This window comes from Leiobunum rupestre, chromosome 7, assembly GCF_980474605.1.
Source record: "Leiobunum rupestre chromosome 7, qqLeiRupe1.1.hap1, whole genome shotgun sequence".
NCBI classification, from domain to species: Eukaryota; Metazoa; Arthropoda; class Arachnida; order Opiliones; family Sclerosomatidae; genus Leiobunum; species Leiobunum rupestre.
The window spans coordinates 39,302,694-39,306,210 of NC_143390.1; the positions used below are offsets into that span (position 1 = coordinate 39,302,694).

The 3,517-nt window shown below is 36.4% G+C and overlaps 1 long non-coding RNA gene across 2 annotated transcripts; it reads right to left on the reverse strand.

Moving 5' to 3' along the window:
- Positions 1 to 222: 222 nt before the first annotated feature.
- LOC149936258 (uncharacterized) lies at positions 223 to 2,622 on the reverse strand. 2 transcript variants are annotated; one of them, XR_016472209.1, is made up of 6 exons: positions 2,540 to 2,622; positions 2,273 to 2,409; positions 2,195 to 2,211; positions 2,082 to 2,132; positions 967 to 1,085; positions 223 to 549 (listed from the first exon to the last, which is right to left on the reverse strand). It is a non-coding gene; the product is annotated as an uncharacterized LOC149936258 (long non-coding RNA). The 2 variants fall into 2 exon arrangements; XR_016472208.1 differs by having other exon boundaries at positions 2,195 to 2,409.
- Positions 2,623 to 3,517: the final 895 nt, after the last annotated feature.

A 3,517-nucleotide genomic window follows, 5' to 3' on the forward strand; every position in this document is an offset into this window, starting at 1 on the left:
TCTATAATTACGAAACCTACACTAATATTTGTAATTTATTCAAATATCTATTTAACCTTTTAACTGGAATTCCATTAATCGTTTTTTATCTTGTTCAAATGTACTCGTATTTTAATAAAATATTAATAACGCGTCTTCTTTGTTTAAATTGACCAAAAAAAGGAAACAAAATTTGTAAAGGCAAACATTTATTACATATGTACAAAAATAAGTGTTACCAACATTAAAAACCTCATTTCAAAGATGATTTGAAGTATAACTATGCTTTAATAAGTACTGCTAGAAAGGCTCTTTGAGATTTCAGTGCTAGTGGATATTTTCTTTTCTTGCAACTTTATTTTTGAATTAGAAATAATCAAATTAATATTTACAAGTAATGTTTTCGAAAATTTTAAATGCCATTAGCCACTTATTCAAAAACTAGGTTTGATTTCACAGATTATTAAAGTGTTTTTATTTTACTAAGTCCTGCCAAATCAAAACCACTTTCATTGTAACTGTGCCAACCTAACTAAAGTAGTAAGTGTTACCACTCTCGCCACGTGGAGGCTGCATTTAAGGAGAGCAAAAAGAAAAAACCCACATTAAATTAATAATTTAATTAATTAGGATAAAAATCCCTACTATACTAAAATTAGTACAGTAGGGATTTTTTAGTAAGCCGAAATAAATTAATATCTTCAGGGGACGGACTTTTTTAATATTAAAATTAGATAAGTATGAACAGCTTGGTGTTTGGGGAAGAAATCAGTTATTTGTTTTTATCCATAACCAAAAATTATAAATAATAAACTTATATTTTTGCATATTAAATCATTTTATAACCTCGAATAATGTCCCTAAATAAACAGTTAACTGAAATTTATATTTATAAAAACTTTTGGCGGTAAAAAGTTCCTCTTAAAACAGGGAATTTTCATGCTAAAATAAATTAGTATATTATGTTAGACAATAAATATTCTTTACCAGTTAAAATTAGTTATAAGTTGGAAGCCACGGGGACGAGACCAGATGCAGGCTTGCGAGAAGCCACAGGGACGAGACCAGGGGCAGGCGCTAGCAAAGCAAGAATAGCCAGTGATGACCTGGACAAAAGAAGAGGAAAATCACTCTCAAGAAAAGAAAAACCAAGGGATGGCTCCAAAACCTTCCCGGAGGAATGTTTCTTGGCCAGAAAGGAATTCCCAAAAGCAGGAGAAGAGGATAGCTTTGAAGACTCCCCAGAGGAAGCCTTCTCAGCTGGGAAAAAAATCCCCTAGCACTAAAGCCCGGAGCAGGAGCCACCAAAGCCCAAGGAGAGGGGAAAGATGGAACAAAAGGTGCCGCAAACGCAAATGGCCCAGAAGGAGCCTGGGGGCCGGGCAAGCAACGCAGGGTGGGATTTCAAAGAATTGGTCCAGAAACTGCTGGACCCATTTACCGAAAAGTGATATTTATCCGTGGGTGTCGGACAAATTTCGCTATTGTCACTTAATGTTGCCAATACCGCTGGCATGACCCTTCCATTACAAGTAGGGAGCCATTGGTAAGGGAAACATCAATACAATCCCCGATGCCCTGCGAGCCAATGGAGCGAAGTTGGAAACTTCGGCTTGTCCCAAAAGAGAGCGAAGCAATGGTGCTATGAACACATTTCTCACTGTCAGAATGCCATGCCAAAGAATCTTCACCATTACGGTAGAGATTCACAACCGCTGCATTGAACGCAATACCAGTTTTACCCTCAGCAAATTTCTTCAGTGAGAGAAGAACCGGTGGCCAGCACGAGTCAGCTTCATGCACCACTCTCCCGTAGGAATAGCAGTAAGAACCCCTATACGCTACTCAACGGGGAACAGCAAGGGGTCAAAGAAAAATCCCTCCGAAACTCTTTAGACAAAGAGCTAAAGAACCCCGATGCCTCATCTTGTTCCAATGCTTCGGGCTCCCAATATACAAAAAGGGCTACCGCCAGAAGGAACCTTTAGAGGATTTCTTCCAGGAGCCAAGCATTGAGGTGCAACACGGGGGCCGAAGATTGGACGAGATTTAGACATCTTACTAAAATATTGCCCAAAAATTACTCAAACTACAAAACTCACCGAATTCACAGTACTAAAACGAACCAAATCTCCGGATCAGACCAAGGAAATCTATAAAGGAAATAAGGAAACTTAAAAACTCATAAATAGCTGGACTCATGGCAACTACTTACCTGATTTATGCCATGATCTAAAAACCAAAGAAAATAATTTCAATAATCAAGTGAAAACACTTTACACATAGCTATTACTTATCTGATATAGGTCAGAGGCAAGTCAGTCTCCTCCATGCTACCATGACCTAAGCTTAGGCTTAGTGAAGTATAACTACGAAGACCTAGGCTTAGTGAAGAAAAACCACTAAGAATATATTGTAGAGCAGGCGTCCCTATAGAAAATCATTTAAATTATCAAGCTTTATTTAAAAAATACATATATGTTTATTTAAATTGGCCTAAAGAATACGAAATATAACCAAATTTGGACTAAAGAATAGGAAGAAAAATGTGGTTACTCACCTCTTTATTGACCAGAATGCCGCTACGGGGTTATACGAGTTTAACGCTGATCACGTGGGGGCGTGAGAATAGCCTGTTAACTATTCTCACGTCCCCCGTGAGAATAGCCTGATGACTATTTTCACGGGGGACGTGAGAATAGCCTGATGACTATTTTCACGCCCCCCGTGAGAATAGCCTGATGACTATTTTCACGGGGGACGTGAGAATAGACACTGCCTAATAAAATATACCAAAACAAAGTTAATTACAAAAAGTAATAATTTAAATAATAATATAAATTAAAATTGATATATTTTGAATAATATAAATAAAGTTTGATATTTTAAACAATGAGAACATGTATTTAAGGAAGAATATTTCCGACAGATAGGGTAATAAATGTTTAATCATTGTCCTGTATCACAGTATCAGTGAACTAGTGCTGAATTTTTAACAGTTTCCGGTCTAATCGTTTCTGTGTTTTAACATATTGATGATCAAGATCTTGCTTTTTAAGGGCACTGTGGATGCAGAACTCTATGAAAAAAGATATCATACTTTGAAACATGGTTGAACATGATGTAGAGTCTTTAGGAATCTGAAACCATTCCTTGTGAAGTCTACGTGTGATGAATCTTTCCAAACGCCCTTTAATATTAGTCATATGTGAAAGTAATTTAAAACTGGTGTCAAATACTTCATTCGCCTCAGTTACAAATTTCAAATAATTGTCAGTTGGTACGATGATATTACCAAAAAGCGAGTTGTCTGCTGATTTGTATGCCTTATAGTATGCCAGTATATTTGTTGGATCAAGAATTGGACTGTCCTTTTTAAGCTGACTAAGGCAAGTAGAACATTGGTGTTTTGAATAGCAGCGGTGAATTAAATATCCTGAAATATAACTAAGAACATTTTCTTTTAGAAGGTTTGGACTTTCAATAGCTTTGCAAATTTCGAAATCTTCGTCAGTGAATTGTCCTTTATCTTGAAAAA